This window comes from Carcharodon carcharias, chromosome 14 (genome assembly GCF_017639515.1).
Source record: "Carcharodon carcharias isolate sCarCar2 chromosome 14, sCarCar2.pri, whole genome shotgun sequence".
Classification (NCBI taxonomy): domain Eukaryota; kingdom Metazoa; phylum Chordata; class Chondrichthyes; order Lamniformes; family Lamnidae; genus Carcharodon; species Carcharodon carcharias.
In genome coordinates, this window is record NC_054480.1 from 139,469,685 (window position 1) to 139,492,536 (window position 22,852).

The window sequence follows — 22,852 nt, forward strand, 5'->3', positions numbered from 1 at the left end:
TCTTGCTCCAATTGACTTGGGCCTGAATTCTGCTACTTTCAGAATTAGCTCAGATGTACAAAATTGCACTGACAGCAGTGTCAATAGCACCATGCTACTAAAATGACAGCTCTTCATTGCCTGGATGTGTCTGATAAGATTTCAAAAGGTGGACAATCTGGAGAACTAAGGGTTACTATCTCCCAGGGATAAGTGTCAAATCCAATTTGCAACTTGTACCTATATGGTGCCTGACCTAGACTTTCAACTGGGTATTGTCAAAAATCTGTCAGCAAGTGAGTCTGAATCTCAGGCAGTCCTGGCACACAAGTTTGTAACCTTCATAACTCGCATCAAGTCTTGTTCTCCCATTTCCCTTATGCTCTTTGACCTGAACTGGCTCCGGGTACTCAGTGCCTCAGGTTTAGTATTCTCATCCCTGTGTTCAAATCCATCCATGGCATTGTTCAACCCCACCTCTGTAGCCTTCCCCAACCCTCCGACCTTCTGAAAACTGTGTGCTCCCCTAATCCTGGCCTCACGCACCCCCGATTTTAAAACACCACTGGCAATTGTGCTTTCAACAGTCTCGTAAAATAAGGGGTCTCCCATTAACATAAGGGGTCTCTCATTTAAGAGGAAGATGAGGATTCTTTTCTTTCTCAAGAGGGTCGTGAGTCTGTGGATCTCTCTTCCCTAGAGACTGGTAGAGGCAGGATCTTTGAATACTTTTAATTTAGCGCTAGATAGATTCTTGACTAAGTCGAAGGATCATTGTGGTCAGGCAGGAAAGTGGTGTTGAGGCCACAATCAGATCAGCCAAGATCTCACTGAATGGCGAAGCAGGCTCAAGGGGCCAAATAGCCGGATCCTGCTCCTAATTCGTATGTTTGTATATTAGTCCAGGCCCCAAGAACTGGAATTCCCTCCCTAAACCTTTCTCCGTTTCTATCTCTCTCTCCTTCCTAAAGAGACTCTTTAAAACCTACTTCTTTGACCAGGTTTTGGTCATGGTCAGGTGCCAAATGTTGTCTGGTAATGCCCCTGTGAAGCACCTTGGGACCTGTTATCACATTAAGAATGCTACATGAAAGCAAATTGTCTTTGTTCTCAGCATAGGGGTCTAACAGCCAATTTTCATTTGGACTCTCAAACTGTGTGCTTACCCATTACGTAGCAAGGTAATCCTATAAATCTACGGACCAAATGGCCTCTTTCTCTGCTATATTACTCTATCAATCTATGAATCTATGTGCCGCGGTGGCTCAAAGATAATGTCCACACAACTGAACCATTCAGATCAGAAAGGTTCGATATTTCGTCTGCGCTAAGTTAACTGATCTCAGACAGAGCCGGGGCACAAGGCATTACAAGTGACTGCGGTGACCCTGGGCGAGGTAAAGGAAAATAATACATGTTTCAACTGTTGGCAATTTGGACAAGGTACCAGGAGCTGCCGATATATGTATAACATGACTGAGAGATAAACCCATTGCCTTAAGGAGATGAGAGTAGGAGAAGGCAGAAAAATGAAGATGCTAGGCACTTCCTGGAGTCATTCCTGACTGGACTGGTGACAGAAATAATTAAAATAAAATAAGTGGAACTTTCAGCTGGGATTAGGGATGCAAGATAAGTGGTCATGTATTGGTCAACCACTTGACCCACATTTGCTTCACCCAGTACACAATTAGCAGCTCTGAAGCTAGAAAGAGCTAAAGTTGCCATTTTAAAAACAAATTATTCATGGCATTTGATCCATTAACTATCTGTTTTCTGCCCAGCCAAAGTTTGAAATTCCACCCTAAGGGAAGTGAAAGACTGATCTTTCTCCTGTGCTTATTTATCCAATGGACCCATCCAGCATGGTCCAACACTGTATTTGTGTATCTTTTTCCACGCTGTGCAGCCCTGATGGTTTACTGCTGAGCCAACGGCATACCAGAGCTTAAGTTACTACTACAAAAACAGAAACTGGTTAAAATGCTTGAGTATTTCCAGAATTTTCTGTTTTTATTTCAGATTTCCAGTATCCGTGGTGCTTTGCTTTTGTACTCAGGTTACTGCTCTTACTTCTAATTATTTTGGTATTCTGTTCAAATTCCTTTTCACTGCAGCTGATCCATTTATATTTTATTCATGAAATATCACAGATAAAGCAGTGCAAATACAAGTCAAATGCTATGCGGAGTTCAGTTTGTTCATATCTAACTATAGCTTTGTCTTGGTAAAAAGAGCTCAAAGCCAGCCTGTTAAGTAGCAAGATGGAAAGGGAAAAGGCTATGAATGTTTAACTACACAGAACTGAATATGAGTGCAGGGACGGAATGATTACTTTCAACTGATGAATAAGTTACAAGGTGGGTGGGTGGGTGAACGTGTGGGTGACCGGGTGCCTGAAAAGTGAATGCGTAGGTGACCTGATGCTGAGTGAGTGAATGTGTGGATATTGGGTGTTTTGTGAGTGTGTGGGTGACTAGGTGAGTGACTGATTCTTGTGCATTAAGGCACATCAAATTGAAGTTGAGACAAGGCAAATTTTTCTGGCACTCATCCCAAGAAGATATAAGGCTTTACGAATTAGTTTTGATCCATGCTCACAGTATAGCCAAGGTTTGCTTCCAACCTTAGCTAAATCATGGATTTATGTCCTGACAACTATAGTACTTTTAATATTCGGGCAGGTTAAAGACAGCAGCATTTTTTAATGTGAGATCAGCTTGTGGATTAGCATTATAAAAAATGGACAGTTTTAAAAAGGTGACTTCAATGTTTATCTCACCAAGTAATGATTTGAAAGCATAAATATTATGAGCATGTGTTGGTAGTGAGGGACTATGACTCTAGCTGCCAATAAATATCACCTGTGATTTATTTTTGCTTTGTATTGGTGGTACAAGAGGAATATTCTTTGAAAATTGCCTCAGATAGGTATTAGTGTCTTCGAGCTTGGATGCCATTTAGTCAGTACTATTAGTACTTTAACAAAGATTAGAACAAGTCACTTTTGAAATTACATTCTGTGAATACTAAGGTCTGAATTCTTAAGCATGCATAGGCTAATATTAGCATGACATAACCTCAAGTCCATTAACTCCTCTATATATGGATAAATATTTGTCAGTACTTTCCACTAGTATCCACGTCAGGCGTAGTATGGTTCAGGTGCAGAAGAAAGGTCTATTTGCATTACCCAATGTGTCATAACCCAAACTTTAGTGAAGATTGTCTTGCTTTTCCCTGAAAATCTTTGCAAGTCCATTTTTTAGCTTGTCTAATGTTGTCCATTGAAATTTATGCATCAGAAATGGTTGTATTCAACTTATGGGTTAAACTATATTATCGAATCATTCTTGAAAAATAATAACAATATTTTTTAATGACTAAGTTAAAGCTTGTAGGATTTGAGGAATAATACAGTAACAACTATTAGGCAAAAAGAAGGTGGATTGTACCAACAAGGAAGGGACACTATTAAAGTAATAATGTGATGCTATGTATTCAGCCTCTTTAATTTTCTTCCCTTGTGATAAGCTGACACAGGGAAGTCACCATAGCAACCGTGCCTTTACCATCAATGGAACCAGGACACCACCTACATGTGAATAAAAAAAGTTTTTTCTTAGTTCGGCAAGTAACCGTCCATTTGGAAATAGACATGTTTTCTCCAAAATATTTGCAGATAAGTTAATAAGATGTTCTTTTCACAAAAACCCTTGGTGTGACAGAGAAATCAGAGGCCCTTTCTTTCTTTGCTTTACAATTATTAACAAAGCCTTCAGCACACTTCATCTCTTTAATTTGTGAATAGAATTGTGCTTTTACTTCATTCAAACCATTTCCAGTTTTATTGCATTTGTCAATGCCCACAGCACTTGCTGTGCCATGAATGTTAATACTCCGTTAAGCCAAAACTCCTAAAATGGATCATCTTAAAATATCTGGGCCATGCCAACTACAATGTGAAGACCCAGACTGATCTGAGTTAGAATATTAAATTGTCCAATTTGCCTTGGACTTTGGTTAAATTTGAAAAGAAATAAAAGGATCAACTCCATCTCACGCTTACATGGGAGTCATTCTGAGGACCTTCTATTGCTGGTTTTAGTAATGGACCCATAGTGGCTAACTAGACTTTGTTGATCTCAAAGGCTTTGATTGTAAATTAAAGGGGTCCTGCTGAACGCAGAGAACAAAACAAAAAGTAAAACTCCCTAAATCAATACCAGGCACATTGAAACTGGAAAGGTTTATTACTAATTGCACCACTAATCAGAAGTGTTCTTCTTAATCAGGGACTTAGCCTTTGTGCTTCTACACACATTCAACCAAAGGACATATTCAGTAATCCTACACTCCCAGTATGGAGCCTCACTTGATGCAAGTATTGGTTGGATGCAGTAATGTAGCTCTCTTGTTGACTTGCTCTCTGATTGAGTGAGACCTTCCTTGGGAAAGCAGAGCCACTAAATTTACTCAAGAAACTATACTTGGGTTCGTTTATTAGACCCTATCTAAAGTGATCATGGAATCTTAGAAACATAGGAGGAGGCCTTTCACCCTGTAACTGTTGTGTGAAGTGGCTGCACGTCACTGTAATGTAAAGGTGCTCGGCAGAACAAGGGTTAATGTGGGACTGGAGAGTAGCACCGCCCATGGTATGATGTATAGAGTCACATGGTAATAAAGTGAGAGAACAGTCGAAAGAGAACATTTTGGAACCAGCCCACATGGAGGTAACAGCACCATGCATAATGTAACCTGGGATCTGTAAATGTTTAAGGCTAACAATAAAGGGTTCATGTTTAAATATACAAGTCTAAAGATCTCATCATTAAGACATCTAAAGAATCCATATTACAACAATCACATATGCAGCAGCTCTTTGAATAACTATCCATTTAATGCACCCCCACTGTCCTTGCCCCATAACCCTCACTTTTTTGCTTCTCAAGTTAGAACAGCAATTTCATTTCCTTTGTATGTGCCTACCTTCTCCCTAATGAATGATACAGATGCCCACCTATAGTGGGATCCCCAATATCCACCTGAATTACACAGAGTGGATCTCAGTTTAACACCTTGCTCCAACATCGCAGCACTGCCCCAGTACTGCAATGGAAAGTTTAGCTTAAAAAATGATCTCAAACCCACAAGGTTCTGCCCCAGAGGCAACTGTGTTACAAACAGAGCCGTCCTAACACACAGCTGAATGTAAATATTAAATATAAAGGTAACACATACGAGAACACTAATGGCTGTCACTCACCCTACAGTATCCCTTTATTCGACATTCAAAAATCCTCTAGTTATGTCCAAAGAGAAGCTATAGCAGCCGAGCTGAACTAACCCTTCTGGGTGAAGAGGTGACATGTTCCAATAGGAAAAGGAAGCATGCCAGGAAAAATTAAGTTTAAGGAAGTCTGTTCAGTCATCTTCGTTCTTGTGATTTTAGTTTACTTACACCAGAGTAAAACTACCTGCTGTTATTCAATGGCACTAGATGATCCTTAACATGCACCTGAATAAGATCATAAGATCATAGGAAATAGGAGCAGGAGTAGGGCCGTTCAGCCCATTGAGCCTGATTTGCCATTTGGGATCATGGCTGATCTGATTGTGGCCTAAACTCTACTTTCCTGCCTGCACCACAACCACCCCTCCCCCGCCCTTCCCATAATCCTTGACTCTCTCGTAGAGCAAAAATCTGTCTACCTCGGCCTTGAGACACCTTATTTTTAAACTCTGACCCCTAGTTTTGGATTCTCCCAAGAGACATCCTCTCAGCATCTACCCTGTCAAGTTCCTGTCGCAAACAGCCAGAAAGGTGTCACAGTTTAACATTTTCAGGATTTATATTGGGAAATAAAGAGGTCACATGGTTTATTGTCTGAAAGAAAGCCATAAGCAACCTGATTTCTACCATTTATATATATATATATATATATATATATATATAGGATGGAAGATATTCAACTTGTTGCCTGTGAGCTAAACTGCTGTCAGGGATTGGCCATCCATTGTAGAAACAGCCACCTTCATTAGCTATTGGCCTTCCAACTTCCTTGGCTTATCTGCTTGCTGGCTGCAGGTCAAGCTTCGAAGACCTGATGCCATGCTGGGCTTAATCTGGTGAACTGCGAGTGGATCAGCGTTTTGGGCCAATTGCAATGGCAATGAGACCAAATTGGACCAGGCCTCCTGTCATCAAATGTAAGTGGACATTCCACCCTCTGCCATCAGTCCCATGCCTGGAGTTAAAATTTACCCCACCGGCTGGAATTTTCTGTCCCCATTGGCGTCGGGCGTCATGGTGAGCGTGAGTGGACAATATGGCGAGAAGGCCAAAAATCGGTTTCGTGCTGTCATGAAACCAGTTTGTGATCGTCCGCTCCCGCCCGTCAATGGTGGGCCTTGTTTCCCACCGACGCATGTCCAGAATGTCATTTTAATGCATCTGCATCTAATTATAAGCCCTGCTTGCTGGAATCATCTCCCCACATCAAATCAAACATCAGCGGGAAAACATGCTGGCCCAGAACACATCTTGACAAGTGTGATGTGCAGAAGTCAGGACTTACCGTTAGGGCCTTGCTCACATCGCGGACATCCAAGGAACAAAAGATGCTGGAGCCCTACAGCAACCGGAACCTTGAGGAACACGGACATCACATGCTGGATTCCCATGGATTTGGCTCTGCCGCAACGCAGCTCACGGAAGGCAGGAGGTCTCCGTTCAGGCTCTGGGGCCTGCTTTGGAACATCGGCTCTTGGCCGAGGGCCGCCAGGGATGATCGTCGAGGAGGCGAAGAGGAAGGCCCAGCTGTGAGTGGGAGAAGAAGGTGTACCGGTGGAAGGAGTGAAGTTGGGAGGGGGAGAACGAAGGTGTCGGGAGGCTGGGGTTGGGAGTTGTGGGGGGGAACAAAGGTGTCGGGGGGTGGGAGATGAGTGTGGGAAGGGGGGTCAAAAGGTGTCGGGGGGATTGAAGTTGGCGGGGGGATCGAATGTGTTGGGGGTAACGTTGGGCAGGCGGTACTCGGGGGGAGGAAGGTGTAATAGGAGACAATACAGCAACTGGGGAGGTAGGTGTAAGGTGGGAAGAAGGTGTAAGGGAAGGAGATGGGATGGAGAAAAGAGTTTGGAGGGGGGGAAGGAGTCTGGGGGGAGAAAGGATTTCGGAGGTGGGAGGTGGGAAGGAGTCCAGGGGGGAGGAAGGATTCCAGATGGGGAAAGGACTCCAGGGGAGCAAGGAGTCCAGGGGGAGGAGGGACTAAGCATGGAGGATGGAGTAAGGGTGGAGGAGTCGGTAAGGTAGGGGGATGTCCAGGTGAATGTGCAAGGAGGGTGGGGGGGTGGTCTGTGGGGTCGATGATTGCCTCCTGGGGAGCAAACTGAGGGTAAGTGTGGTAGGAGGGAATGGTGATTCTGAGAGAGGGCAGAGTGAGCCGGTAGGGTGGGAGGGTGAGGGTGTGATGGTAGCAGTAGAAGGAATGGCAAAGGTGGTTGGTGGGGACTCGGAGGAATACACAGACCCTGGAGGTAGGAAGGAGGAGGTCGGGGAGGTCAATGTGGATAGGGTGGGATTCTCAGGAAGGTAGGGAATATGTACATTCACCTGGACATTGTGTAAAGAAAAGGGTTCTGGTTTATAGGTGATTGTGAGGAGGTGGATGATGATGCCAGGATGTCCACAGTGTTGGGGGGAAGGACATGGGTCACTGGGGGAGAGGAAAGGATGGGGGAAGCAGAAAACAAACCTTACAATGACCATGCTTCTGAAATCGAAAGTGAGAGGAGCCTTACATTGGATGGGCACAAGTGCTACCTGGGAGTGTGAACAGTGGGTGGGCGAAGATGTAGGTCAGCTCAGATAGACAACTGAAAGAGAACCCCAGCAGGCAGCATTGAAAATGCTCAGGACATTGAGATGAGTGTGTTGAGGAAGGTTCCGCGTGCGTAGGTGAATGCTTGCACGAGGCTCCGAAAGGTACTGCCACACGCACATTTCCCCCTCCAGAATCACTCTGCTTGTCGGAGGGGCTGAAGCAGGGGAAGTGCTTGCAAAGCCTATAAATGACACTGAAAGGCACCTTACTCATTGCTCAATGAGAGTGAAGATATTTTCAGATTATAAAATGACAAAATGGGTTTACCTGTGAAACCATTTGTGATCAGAATTTCTTAACCTTCCTAGGCCTACTGCGTCTTCCAGGTGCTGCCCTGATATCCGCAGCAGGGGTGGAGACAGCCTGTGCAATGGTTGGTCCTGATGCCTCTGATGACTCTGGAGAACAGAGGCTTTAAGGGCCCCAGCTTGCTTTGGCTGTCCTCCTGTGGGTCAGCTGCTCCCTCTGCGGTGACAGAGGATGAGGTTGCCGGGGTCACAGGCGAAGGGGCCTTGAAGGGAGATGACAGCCTCTGAGATTCATGACTGGATGACCCAGGGGTGTCCAGTTGCCTCTCCTCCTCCCTTCGGGTGCCCGAGGGGCCAAGCCTGACTCCTTGATGGGTAGGAGCACCTGGAGAGACGGCAAGGTTCCCCCTTTCCCTCTCGCATTCCCAATGCAGGAACTCACCCATAGATCCCGTGATGGAGTGTAGGTCTTCCCGCATCTCTGCATTTTGCTGGACCAGGGTCACCATGGCATCCGCCATCCTCCCCATGGAGACCTCCACATGCGCACATGTGGGCACCACATCATCAGAGAGCAGGTGGATGCACTCCTCCTACTCGCATGCCACTCTGTTGAGGGCGTCCAACAGCTCTGCATGATTTTCCCCCGCCTTCTGTTGACTCTCTACGATGAGTTGGAAGGCCAAATCCAGAGGCTTGTAATCTAGCTCAGGCCTCACAGATGACTCTTCTCCAGCAGTCCTCCGAGTGCCGGGGAGCTCGGCTGAATCTGCCTCCTCCTGATGCGGACACGTGTCTGTGCGGTGACCACCAGATTGTGAACCCAAGCCTGCTCTAGGTCGAGGTCCCACTGAGGTGTGTGTCTCTGTGCTGGTGAAGGGTATGGGTGTAATGGTTATCCAGGCTGCTTATTTCCAGCTCTTCAACGGAGGAGGTGTCCTCTTGGTTGGAGGTGAGGCCGTGGTTGGAGCTAAGGGATTGGCTGGCTGATGATGTCGGTTGCTTGGTAGAGCTCCCTGTGAACCAAAGTAGCAATAATTAGCGCACGGCAGCAGAGTCAAAAACAGGAGAGAGCACACACAGTTGCGTTGAGAAAAGGATGATGTGTTGCATGATCCTCATGAGCGTTCACTGCCGACCTTACCATTGCTGCAGGCATGGTCCATGTCCTCACTAGTCAGCGCAATGGTCTGCTCATCAAAGTGAGTGAGGGGTCTAATATGGGCCACTCCAACTCTAGTCTGGGACCTCTCCCTGCTGATGTGAGCCAGCTTCTCCTGCATGAAAACAGATGAAGGGAGTGTGAGCAGGACACATGGCACTGCGTGGAATGTTTGTGTGGTGAGCGGAGCCATGGACGGGATGAGTTCGCGAACTCCAGAGGATATGAGCCTGATGGAGATGTGAGGGTGTGTGTGAGAGTTAGTGGCGTTGGCCCTTGAGGTGTGAGATCCCTGTGGATGTGTGATGGGTTTGTGAGTGTGTGAGTTGAGAGTGATGAGAAGAGTGACTTAGCTTTGCTGAAGAGATGAGAACATTCATCCTCTTCCTGTACTGGATGGCTGTCCTCTTTTGCAGGGCATTGGCACTGACCACCGCTGCCATTGACTCCCATGCTGGATCGGTAACCTTGCTTTGCTAGTCTTTGCCCAGAACAGGGGTAGAGGTCACTGCAGTCGAGGGAGTGTCGCTAAATTTGGGAGCAGCATGTTTCCTCCTTTTGGCAGCTATCAGTTCCCAGCTGTTTCCTATCCCTTGAAGAGTGCTCACTCTGTGCAAAGGCAGCCTTTAAATATGGCTCCTGGTTTACTGAATGCTTGAGGTGACAGCACAGTGGATGAATCAGAAGCTGCCCTGCTCATGACCCAATGTATTCCCCAGACAGAAGGTGCCGGGAATATGGCATGAAAAGCCACCATTGTGGGTGGCGGTTAAAATATCTTTTATTCCGCCTGCTATTACATTTAGTGCAAACCTGAAACAATTCCACCCTGTATTTGAAGTGTTTTGATATAACACTGTATAGGACAAATCTTTCTTAATAAATTTGATATTTGATACCCATTGACAGAGTTAAAAGCTATATTTTTCATCGATTATTTACTTGTACACATTTTTATACACTGATTATTCTAAAGGCTGTTGGAGAGTTTCTTGATTGGTTGGCAAAAGAACTCTGATTGTTTGAGGTGCCCACTTTCCAATCAATCAGCGCTCTCTTTTCATACAGTATAAATTGTTGTTTTCCCCTACATATTTCTCTTGCAAAGTGTCCTGATGAGTGCAAGGTGAAAAGCTTCGACGTGTCTCTTTTTACAGCAATACTCAAGTTCTGTACTACGAAACAGCTATATTTTACATAATTATAGACTCCTACCTGAACAGCAGTCACTTTAGGGGCATGTAAGGATTTTGCCAAAATGTTGTGTTAAGTTTAGTCTAATTTTAATTGGAGGCAAAATAAGCTTTTACCAAAAAAAATTACTTTACAAACATATGAAAATAACAGACAGGAAAAGCTGGTCCATCAAGGCCGACCCACTGTCCCACACCCATGATGCCTTGAGCATCAGGACTAGACACTTCTTCCCTTCTCTCCCCCACCTCGTCACCTCCATTCCCCATCAAACATGCCCCTCCCCCACTGCCACACACTGATCACCGAGGAAACCCCATGCCAATAGGAGGAAAAAAAACTGTGGAAAATACCTCCCTGGCTTCCTCATGCGATTGAAAGAGGCTGATGAGATCACAATGGCCACGCATTAACATTAATTGCTAATCCACTTACCTTCCAGATGATATGATCCCTGATTCAGCCAAGGAAGTCACCTTTGAAGGCATGCAGGGAGTCAGCACATCTGGCTGCCCATGCATTTCCAGAGGCACACTACTTTCTGGTAAAAGAGTAACCCCCTAACATCTAGCCTATTCCTACATTTGTGCAGTTTAAATATGTGGCCTCTGGTCCACTCCACTCTGTCAAACTGAAATAATCATGTCATGCAATCCAGCTGAATTTATTTGATATCTCTCTCTCTCAGTTTGCCTCTAAGTCAATGCAGCTCTTAGTCTCAGGTAAATAGACCAAGATCTGTAAGCATGAGTAGCTAAAGTTCTTTAAGCTAGAAATCATTCTCGCAGCTCTTTACAGGGTCTTTTTCATCCATTATATCACCCAGCATGTGATGGGGCCAAAACTGGGTGAAGTGTTCCAGATGTGGTTTAACCAATGACAGAATGGTGTCCTTTTGATTTGTTCTGAATGGTTCCAATTATACAATTGCCTGCCTGCTTTTGTTATAACCACGTGAGGAGGGGTGAAATTATTCCCCTATTCTACCACTTTAGGACTGACTGTAACAGGGCCTTTTGTGAATTAATAAGGATGAAGATATTAGTTCAATCTCTGTGCTTAACCATTTATGTGCTGATTGCAAATAAACCAATCTGATAAGGCATTTTTGAGCTTAAAACACAAAGGAGTTAGTTTTTTATATTGAGCTGAAAACTCACCCAGACAAAGGGATAAAGATATTTAAAAAATAAACCCACGTCTGAACCTTCACAACATACACACAGGCACATGCACGCACACACATGCAAAATCACAGGCTACTTGCTGGCCAAATTAAAATCCATTGATAAAAGTCAAAAATAAAGAGCTCACTGTTTAAGAGTCCTTCACTGGTATCCATAGCTGTGGCAGAATGTTCCCACAGTGGTCTTGAAATTGCAGTGGCATTGAAGCCGATGTAAACTGCAATTTCTGGAGATAGTCTCTTTTCTAAACGTAATCCATCTTTGAAAATTCTCCATCTCTATGCTGAATTTCAAGCTGAAATAGCTAGGGTTCTTGAACTTGAGTGAGAGGCGAGAGTGAAAGTGTTACTGCTCCATTGGCAGACTTCTTCCAAACCCCTGTTTAGCAGCTTGGGTCTTAAAAGACATTTCAAAAATGGTTATTCTGGTCACATGACCTCTCTCTGCATTGTGATTTCAGAAGGTAATTGATTAGCTCATGTCTGGACAGACTGTGGCTGTTGTTCTATGCCCTGGGTGATCAGTTTCTGCATTGTCTCATCCATTAACTCCTGAATGATCCATCCTCCATATTGATGAGATAGAAAGGACACCTTCCATATAGCCATTGTGCCAGTAGACTTTTTGTCTCCGCTTGGAAGACAGCTTTATTGAAATGTAAATGGTAAGAGCCCTAGAGTTTCAGTTTGTCTTTTGAAGTTGCTCTTGACATCAGCAGCTGTGAAATCCTGTAGGAGGATGTCTTGGCATGTCTTAATTGTATTTCACATTGGAAACTTCCAGAAACTGGTCAACTTGCAAAACCAGATCTCAGTGGCTTGTGGCAGGCTTTTAAAGTGTGCCGATGCTTGATTTTTAAAAGTTATTTTTAAACAGTTCAATATGTATTGTTAAAGATTAATATCACACATGCACATGTTGCACCTTTGTGACACTTTGTCTGTTGTTCCTGCCATTGGACATGATCTTCTGTGCACAGCAACACCTGGATCTTTTTTTCTCTCTCAGCTGCATTCAGTACTACTAGGAACTTAGGAACAGGAGGAGGCCATTTAGCCCCTCAAGCGTTTTCTTCCATTCAATGAGATCATGGTGGTTCTGCGACCTCACTCCATGGATTAAATTTTATGACAGTGGGATTTTACGTTCCTGCTGTTGTCAATGGGATTTATAATGTCTCGCCGCATTTTACAGCTCCATCCCTGCTGAAACGGGACCATAAAATTCTGCCCCATATATCAGCTTTTGTGCCATATCCTTTAATACCTTCGGTTAACAAAGGTGTACCTATCTCAGTTTTAAATTTAATAATCGATTTAGCATTAATTGTCATTTTGAAGAGTTCTAAATCCTTACCAACTTTGTGTCATGTACAGAATTTATGTGTTTTAATGTTATACATGATCAAAGTGTTTTTATGTATGAACTTAGTGTTTTTCTTCACCACAGAGGGTTGGTCCCAATTAAAATAATCCAGCAGCAAGCTTTTGTGAATTAAAAAAAAATGATTTATTATCTCACACTTACCCCAGAGGTTTAAAACGTGACATCTCACACATAAAGGACTGAGTTTTACCCCCACTGGGGGGGGGGGGGGGAAGTTGAATGGCGGGCACGCACAGGCGTTGCTTCCGATCGGCTCCCCCAATTGGGGGCGTGGCGCCATTTTACGTGGGTGGGCCAATTAAGGCCCGCCCAGCATGACGTCTGCACAGAAGCGTTGTGCACTCCCTGTGCGGGTGGGGGGGGGGGGGGTGGGGGGTGCGGGTGGAAAATCCCAAAATCGAGAGTGCACTCTTTTGCGCATGTGCATGAAAGAGCGCACTCATCTCCCTGAGGCTAAGTGCTGCCTCAGGGAGATCACCTTTAAATGTCAAAAAGATAAAAATAGAAAAATAAAATTTCCCTAACATGTCCCCTCATGTGACAATGTCACATGAGTTGGGACATGTCCATAATTTTCACATAAACTTTATTAAAAATTTTTTAAAGCTACATGAAACTTCATCCTGCCCATAGATGAGGTTTCATGCTTTTTCTAATTCATGCCGGGACTCTTGGCCTGCCTGTCAACCTTGAGGTTGGACGGGTAGGTCCTTTAATTATTTAATAGCCTCTGTCAATGACCTCAGTTGGCCATTGACAGGTAGGCAGATGTGCAGCTGATTTCGCTGCGCCCCCACCTTCCTGATAATTTAAATGGGTCACGGTGACATCGGGAGTTCCCCCCAACGTCACCCCGTGTCATCTTAAGCATCAGCGAGCGGGAAAGCAATACAATTACAATCTGGAATTATTTCAGTCTCTTTCATAGCAGGCCTGTAGTTTCTTAGAGGAATTGATGCTTTAGCTGGAGTGGAGGTCTGGTAAAAGCAAAAGATTCTCAACAAGCTGTGAGGCTTCTTTTAGTTGAATTGCCTGGAGGTCGACTTCCACTTTTCCTTTATCCACTTCAAAGTTCAGCTGCACAACACCTTCGCTGCGTAGTTGTCTTGGGGGTAGTTCGATGGCTTAGATGGTGCTTCTGATAGCTTCCATCCCGGAACAGTTCTGCTGTTATTTTTAAAAGCAGGTAACAACAGGGCTGCCTTACCCATGTGACCTGTTATGAGTCCAAAGTCCTTTTCCAAATAAGGTTGTGTGTTAGGCCGATGAAGAGAACTCCAGGTGTGATCTAACCGGGATTTTGTATAGCTCTAGCATAACTTCTATCTTCTTGAATTCTAGTCCTCCAACTATAAAGGCCAGTGCTTGTTAGTCTTTTTGACTATTTTCTGTACCTGTTTGATCTATTGTTCCCTGTATTTTTTTTTTCACCGCTATTGAAATGGAGGTGCCAAACCCTGGGGGCAACATGGAATCTCACCCATATCTCCCAATGTGAAGTAAGTTTCAAGTCTTTAAGTTCCCACCATGTACCACCCCACCCCTGCCACATTTCTAGTATCAACTCATTAGCCTGAACTGAGGCAAATCATAAGGACTCGAATCGTTAACTCTGTTTCTCTCTCCGTGGATGCTACCAGACCTGCTGAGTTTTTCCAGCATTTCCCGTTTTATATTTCAGATTTCCAGCATCCGCAGGATGTTGCCAAATTAGTCACAAAGTTCCTTTATCAATCGAATCTCTGAAAGAGAGAAGAGAATAGAGTAGGGAGCTATGTTTTGATTTGCTTTAGCAAATCAGGTGGCATTGACACAATTGTCTAGTTATGGGCTGTCATCTTGTACCAATCTAACAAATGGAGAGAAATGACTTACTGGAACTATGTTCCAAAATGATTTTCACATTCAGATTGGTCCAAGTCACCTGAGTTCAGATGGTTCAGTTTCCCTTGTACAATTTCAATATAAAGCTATCATAGCTTTAAGTTTTTCACACACATATTGAAAGCTAAAATGGGAAGTTGGATTTCAGGAAAATGTGGAATTGGATCCCTATTTTGATCCCAGACCCAGGTTAAGTAGAAAATAAGAATAGAAGACTGTCCGTTATTGAAAAAGCCCATCCTGTCCAACCATTTGGCTCAATTCAGAGTCGATGTATAATTCTATCATGGCCTTGTCTTCCACCCATCTCACCTCTTATTCCTAGGAGTGTCAAGTTCCTTCTCCTAACTCTCAAGGGAAGAAACTGAATGGTTTCAATGGATCAGATTTGGCATTAACAATAGAGACAAGGTTTTCAATGCTCACTTTTACTAAAGAGCAAAGTAGACAACAGTGGAGGACACGCATGCGCAGTTAAGCATGGAAATGTCTGTGATGCTAGTATCTCACTGACAGATGCAGCATTGAAACATATGGAATCTGTGAAGTTACCCATTATCTCCCTAAATGGCACAATGATTACACCTGCCAGTAAATGTTAAGGCTAGTCCATTCCATGGTAAGTGCAATGTCTTCACTATTGCCAAACAACCTGATAAACAAGCTGCAGATTGTGTCACCATGTACTTCTTGCTTTCCTCTTCACCCTCTTCTCTTACCCCAACATTGCCCTTCTGGCTTTCTGCCTTTGGACCCTCAAGAACTGCCAGATAACCGGTCACAGCAACCCCAGGAAGAGGGGAGAGACCAACAGCTCAGCAGTCATGAAGAAGCCCTGTCATTTTCTGACATTCATAGGCACCTGCTCAGATACAGGTACTGCACGTAGCTTAGAGGGTAGTACAGAGCTGGGATCAGCATCTGGAGAGTCACTGGCATAAGCAGGCTGCAGTCAGGCCAGGAGAAAAGGATGATTCATGTGCCAATTCCCTGGAGGGCAAGATGACAGGCGAGAGCTTCAGCAGAGGAGTCAGTCGGGACTTGGATGGAGCGGCACACAGGAGAATGCTGATGGGCAAGCGTGCTGACACGCTGTGCACATTGTCTGGCCTGCCGGACAGCTTCTTATCACTGCCGAGAAGCACGGAGGAGTCTGGTTCCAAATTGGCCGAGGACATTGCGCAGAAGAGCCGCGGTAGGGCTGCGTGATTTAATGATTTCACCAGTTCAGCTTCTTCTGGTACATCCAGGGTATGCCCGCCTGAGCATCCTTCTCAACATGGGCACCATGCGGGATGTGCTGAAAATAGCTGCAGAGATAGCACGCACGGGCAAAAGCGGCTTCCATCGCGCCATCTCCCATGATACTACAGGTCTGAATTTGGTACCCTCCGTGGCTCGGAAAGGATTCTTCCAGCTGATTGGCTAAGGAGATATCTGGTTGCCTGCCCTTTTCATACCTGTTCCAGACCTCCTTTAGAGGGCACTGCCGCAAAACGGATTTCTAATTACCGTAAATTCCAGTCTGCGAACTAGCCAGAAACCCTCTCTGTAAGACTCAAATCCACTTTCTCAAATTCCAATCCCATTTCTTTAACAGCTGGCTGGAAAGGGGGGGATTAAGGCTGCAAAACAAATGAACCAAATGTTACTATTATCTTATGACTGCCAAATCAACCACAGGTTCCTGCACTCTATTTAGCTTTTACAGATTTCTGCTCAGACTGTTACACTCATTTTGTTCAGACCTTAAGCATAGTGGAAAGAATTGATCTTTCTTCAGTCTCCAGTGATGTTGAGCAGATCCTGGGCCCCCATTCCTATTAAATATGCCCAATTTAACAAGACTGAATCTTGTGTGCAATTTCTGAACTCTTTCTCTGAGCTTTTATAGTTTTTGAAGCCACATCTCATCAAAAACTCAGCGCATTCAGTGGCTGACAGGTGCCCTGAACCCATTAAAACTGAATACATTCAGAGAATTCATATTGCGAATATTCTAAGATTCCACAGGGTATGTCTCATAAACTGTGCAATGGAGCATCACCCACGCAACAACAGCACAAGAACATCAATTTTTTATTACCTGAAGCCAATATTCCAGGAAACAAAAAGTGCAACAATTCAATATTGCAGCAGAAAGCGAGAAGGGCTGTTCAATAAATAAATATTGGTTATTTATTGTCGGACATTTTTCATCGTTTTGCAAATGGTTTCCTAGAGCCTGTGAAGACTTATTTGGCCCTGGCAATAGATGTAAGGTTAGGGTTAGGATTATGTGGCATTATTAGATCCCCTTAGAGAATTCAAATGCGTACTTAATTTTGCCTGCTAATTAGTTAACTCGAGCAAGGAACAGGGCTTTTGCTGGAGTGGAATTGGACGTGTAGGGATGACTCGAAAAATCAGGGGTTTGCAAACTTGCTGGCCCCTTGCCCTATTTGAATATCACTCAAAATAATTGACCTGGCCGTCTGCTGGTACTACTTCCCGAATTGCACGAGTTTCACAGTGAAGGCAAATTTGATTTAAATCGAAGCGTTGCAAGGAGGAACATGATTGCCCTATCTTTCCTCTCAGCACGATGCTGTGTATTTAAATGGATGCACAGGAGCCGTCAAAGTTGTCACCTGTCGGGAACACTAGGAGCCCAGCTACTTTGTTTCCCTGCCATCCCTTTGCATGAAACAATTCTTTCAGTGCTCCCTTACACCAGGAAGAACAAGGAGCCATGCTATGTATGGAGATCAGTGCCTTCAAGTGCTGTTGTCAAGTGTATACCATCCCAAGCACACCAACCTGGCAGAGATGGAGGACAATTGACCTGGTAGGCTCAGGTTTGGCAGACAGCCATTTACAGAGCTGTACCATTTGTTGCAAGGTGTACCTGTGGGTGTACCTACACCACATGGGCTGCAGCGGTTCGACAAGGTGGCTCACCACCACCTTCCCAAGGGCAATTAGGAAAAGGCAACAAATGCCGGCCTCGCAAGCAACGCTCACATCCTGTGAGAATAAAAAAAAAGTGTTTGCAGCCAACCTCCACCATAGGAATAATACTGCTGGGGGCACGACCTCCCTCAATGTTTATGTTACTTTGTAAGCTAGCACAGGGAAAGTGTCCACTATATTGTCGCTCACAGATGCAGGGGCAACTTGTCAGGTGATTTACAACACTGGGGGAACATGAACAGTGGAATCGATGCCAGTACGCAGATGTTCAAAGCTGCTTTTTACACTGCAAGTACGTTTGTAATTGTCAACATTTTTGGTGTTGTGTTGGACTGTGGCCGCTGAAATTGCATGGCGTTTTGCTGCCAGACTCCATTCTTGTTATTCTGAGCCCTCTGTCAGCTAATAGCTTTCTGCACATAGACTTGGAAGACTTCCCATGTCTAGAGACACATGAGGCAGACAAAGCACATGCTTGTTAAAAACAAAAAAACTGCGGATGCTGGAAATCCAAAACAAAAACAGAATTACCTGGAAAAACTGGCAACATCGGCGGAGAAGAAAAGAGATGACGTTTCGAGTTCTCATGACCCTTCAACAGAACTAGGTGAATCCAAGTAGAGGGGTGAAATATAAGCTGGTTTGAGGTGGGAGGGGGGAGGGGGGGTTGGGTGGGGAGAGAGAAGTGGAGGGGGGTGTGGTAGTAGGGACAAGCAAGCAGTGATAGAAGCAGATCAACGAAAGATGTCACAGACAAAGGAACAAAAGAACACAGAGGTGTTGAAGTTGGTGATATTATCTAAACGAATGTGCTAATTAAGAATGGATGGTAGGGCACTCAAGGTACAGCTCTAGTGGGGGTGGGTGGGCATAAAAGATTTAAAGATAATGGAAATAGGTCGGAAAAGAAAAATCTATATAAATTTATTGGAAAAAACAAAAGGAAGGGGGAAGAAACAGAAAGGGGGTGGGGATGGAGGAGGGAGCTCACGATCTAAAGTTGTTGAATTCAGTATTCAATCCGGAAGGGTGTAAAGTGCCTAGTCACAAGATGAGGTGCTATTCCTCCAGTTTGCGTTGGGCTTCACTGGAACAATGCAGCAGGCCAAGGACAGACATGTGGGCAAGAGAGCAGGGTGGAGTGTTAAAATGGCAAGCGACAGGGAGATTTGGGTCATTCTTGCGGACAGACCGCAGGTGTTCCACAAAGCGATCACCCAGTTTGCGTTTGGTCTCTCCAATGTAGAGGAGACCACATTGGGAGCAACGAATGCAGTAGACTAAGTTGGGGGAAATGCAAATGAAAAGCTGCTTCACTTGAAAGGAGTGTTTGGGCCCTTGGACGGTGAGGAGAGAGGAAGTGAAGGGGCAGGTGTTGCATCTTTTGCGTGGGCATGGGGTGGTGCCATAGGAGGGGGTTGAGGAGTAGGGGGTGATGGAGGAACGATCCCTATGGAATGCTGCCAGGGGGGTGAAGGGAAGATGTGTTTGGTGGTGGCATCATGCTGGAGTTGGTGGAAATGGCGGAGGATGATCCTTTGAATGCGGAGGCTGGTGGGGTGATAAGTGAGGACAAGGGGGACCCTATCATCTTTCTGGGAGGGAGGAGAAGGTGTGAGGGTGGATGCACGGGAGATGGGCCGGACACGGTTGAGGGCCCTGTCAACGACCGTGGGTGGAAAACCTCGGTTAAGGAAGAAGGAGGACATGTCAGAGGAACTGTTTTTGAAGGTAGCATCATCGGAACAGATGCAACAGAGGCGAAGGAACTGAGAGAATGGGATGGAGTCCTTACAGGAAGCGGGGTGTGAGGAGGTGTAGTCGAGGTAGCTGTGTGAGTTGGTAGGCTTGTAATGGATATTGGTGGACAGTCTATCACCAGAGATTGAGATAGAGAGGTCCAGGAAGGGAAGGGAAGTGTCAGAGATGGACCACGTGAAAATGATGGAGGGGTGGAGATTGGAAGCAAAATTAATAAATTTTTCCAAGTCCCGACGAGAGCATGAAGCAGCACCGAAGTAATCATCGAGAAAGAGTTGTGGAAGGGGGCCGGAATAGGACTGGAACAAGGAATGTTCCACATACCCCATAAAGAGACAGGCATAGCTGGCGCCCATGCGGGTACCCATAGCCACACCTTTTATTTGGAGGAAGTGAGAGGAGTTGAAGGAGAAATTGTTCAGTGTGAGAACAAGTTCAGCCAGACGGAGGAGAGTAGTGGTGGATGGGGATTGTTCGGGCCTCTGTTCGAGGAATAAGCTAAGGGCCCTCAGGCCATCCTGGTGGGGGATGGAGGTATAGAGGGATTGGACGTCCATGGTGAAGAGGAAGCGGTTGGGGCCAGGGAACTGGAAGTTATTGATGTGACATAAGGTGTCAGAGGAATCACGGACCTAGGTGGGAAGGGACTGGACAAGGGGAGAGAGAAGGGAGTCAAGATAACGAGAAATGAGTTCCGTCGGGCAGGAGCAAGCTGACACGATCGGTCTACCGGGACAGTCCTGTTTGTGGATTTTGGATAGGAGGTAGAAGCAGGCCATCCGAGGGTTGGGCGACTATCAGGTTGGAAGCTGTGGGAGGAAGATCTCCAGAGGAGATGAGGTCACATGCTTGTGTCTGCCTTCTGTAGCTTGATTTTCCTGAGCAGATCGCTAGCCTGAAACCAGAGGCTACAGCCAGAGGGGGCGCCACTCCGCATCAAACCAGAGGCTACAGCCAGAGGGGGCGCCACTCCTCATCAAACCGGAGGCTACAGCCAGAGGGGGCGCCACTCCTCATCAAACCAGAGGCTACAGCCAGAGGGGGCGCCACTCCGCATCAAGCATGCCGACTGGGAGTCTCTCCTGCTCTTACCACCTGCCACATTGGAAGGATTTACAGGTTGATAATTAATCTGTTTGGCCGTGTTATGAATGCACCTTCTGCGGTCATCAAAACCCTAGTGGGAGCTTCTGCTTAAAGGCAGGGATGCCACCTGCTGCAAGACCTCCTTTTCTGCACATTACACCGACTTTGATCAATTTTAAACCAACACACAGGGGGTAGCGGGGTGGAGTGGTGGGGAGGGAGGGTGGGGGGGTGGGGAGGGGGCTGCTCCTGCTTCCCCACCCCCCCCCCCCCCCCACCCCCCCCCCCCCCCCCCCCCCCCCCCGCACCACAGAAGGAAAGGCAGCCAGAAGCCGCGCACACTCCAAGCTCACCCTGCAGCCAAAGCATGCTGTGGGCGGGCTAAATTGGTTAACAGTGCGACTTCCGCCCCTCAGTGGGAGGAAGTCCCGCCCTCAGGAGCCGCTGGCCGATCCGATTGGCTAGCAGCCCCAGGAGCCCAGTAGTGGGCACTGCCAGGGCTGAAAGGAGGGTCACGGAGGAGATCATGGCTGCCCCAGAATTGTAAATCCTGGGATTTTAAGGTAGGGAATGATCCTAGACTCCAGGGGGTGGGGGAAGCCAGGCTTTGTAGGCCAGGCGGTGCGGAAGGAAGGTGGGTGTGACATCTTGGGGGTGTGCCCCCAGTGTGCGCAGGGCACCCTCTGAGCAAAGTGCCCCTCCCTTCCTTCCCACCTTCTATCATAAAGGTTATAAAAAAACAGCCGACTCACTCCCATCTGCCTGCCCAGGTCAGACTTATTTTGGTAAAAGCAAAATACCGCGCATGCTGGAAATCTAGAACAAAAACAAAAATGAGTTTTTCCAGACTTATTTTGGCCTGGGCAGCTTATCATTCAGGTCAATAGGCTTGCTAGCAAGCCCAATTGACCTTTAATTATTCATTTAAATATGGTGTGCTGCGTATTATGGGAGTCAGATTGGGGGTTGGGTGAGAAGTTGGTAGGCTAGCCACCCCACATATTTTATGTGACCCCCCCTACTGAAAACACATCCAGCGGGGACATGTAAAACCCAGCCCCAAGAGGAATGTGGCTAAATGTAGAACAGTTCTTTAATTCGATCTTTGAGCAATGCACTTTTTGGCTACACAGAAAGTATTGGTATACCACCCAGCTGTAACCTGCCAACAGAAAATTCATACCTTGTCAATCCAAACTACCTCCCTCACCCAGGTAGATGTGCTACTCCATTTCCCACTTGCTTATGTGATTAATGTTTGGTAAAGCAGTGCTTATCTGCTCTTCCTCCCACCACTCCCTGTCACCCCACACCCCCAACCTGCTCCGTCAAGTTAAAGCATGAATGCCTCAACTTTTTTCAAAGGTGATCTTCCTGAATAGAGATACAGATTTCTGAGGATTCTTTGCTGTCTACTATATCTGTACCAAATGGAACTTTAAACAAAGCCAAATTTACTTCCAGCATATATGTGGTACAACATGTACTCTTACAGTCTTTCCAACACAGCCTCCATTTTGTAGGATCTCTCACTTCCCACTCAATTGTTTCAGTCCTTGGGTTGCATTCACCAGCAGCCATATTCCATCCAAGGCCACTGGACATGGTTACCACTGACTGACAAGGCACACGTCTACAAACCCTCTCTCACTTGGGTCAGGACAGTTTTGATGGCATGGAATCTGCAGAAACTCCTTTCTCTGACCCCTTTTAAATAATTTGGTGCATTCTAGCAATGCTGAAGCAGCAGCAATGGAATGGGTCTTGTCTAATCCTAAATCCCTTGCCTTTCCTGTCTTCAGCTCGCCGTCCTTTCCACCTGTATAACACATACTGTAACACAGACTCTGTGCTCTTCTCAGGTGCATACTCCACCACAAGGATCTGTTTCAAAACTGCCACACAGAGAACTATTCCATCCAGAAAGAACATTGCTTGTTTTACTCTCAGTGCATACTGAACCGCCAAACAGGAAAAAACAGGCTTACCCAACCCCACTGCAATTAGCATTCTATTTACCCTTTGTTTCTTAGCTATTCACCTCCATGGCAACCTCAGGTCACACATGCACTGGAACCTAATGATGTCCTAATCAGGAAACCAACTAACCTTTTTTCAGATTAGTCC